This window comes from Sinocyclocheilus anshuiensis, unplaced genomic scaffold (genome assembly GCF_001515605.1).
Source record: "Sinocyclocheilus anshuiensis isolate Anshui unplaced genomic scaffold, SAMN03320099.WGS_v1.1 scaffold190, whole genome shotgun sequence".
NCBI classification, from domain to species: Eukaryota; Metazoa; Chordata; class Actinopteri; order Cypriniformes; family Cyprinidae; genus Sinocyclocheilus; species Sinocyclocheilus anshuiensis.
This window is the reverse complement of record NW_015547663.1, coordinates 648,055-648,292: the sequence shown is the minus strand read 5'-3', so window position 1 is coordinate 648,292 and position 238 is coordinate 648,055. Positions and strand designations below refer to the sequence as shown.

Here is a 238-nt window from a genome sequence, read left to right as displayed (position 1 = left end):
AAGCTTTTACGGGTTTGGAACGACATGGGGGTAAGTGATTAATGACAAAATTTTAATTTTGGGGTGGAGTAACCTTTAATATGCTGGCTATATCGAAACACACATGCACAGTCACTGGCACACAGATATGGGAGATCACCAGGGGTGTGGACTCGAGTCACATGACTCGAGACTTGACTCTGACTCGAGTCCCAAATTTGATGACTTGCGACTCGACTCGACACAATTAAAGAAGACT

The 238-nt window shown here is 44.1% G+C and overlaps 1 protein-coding gene and 1 long non-coding RNA gene across 2 annotated transcripts in view; one reads left to right on the top strand and one right to left on the bottom strand.

The window, feature by feature from the left end:
* Positions 1-238, top strand: part of LOC107702455 (ectonucleoside triphosphate diphosphohydrolase 1-like) — a 29,111-nt gene that overhangs the window by 15,903 nt on the left and 12,970 nt on the right. The gene's annotated exons all lie outside the window — the stretch shown is intronic.
* Positions 1-238, bottom strand: part of LOC107702456 (uncharacterized) — a 2,656-nt gene that overhangs the window by 1,255 nt on the left and 1,163 nt on the right. The window lies entirely within an intron of this gene.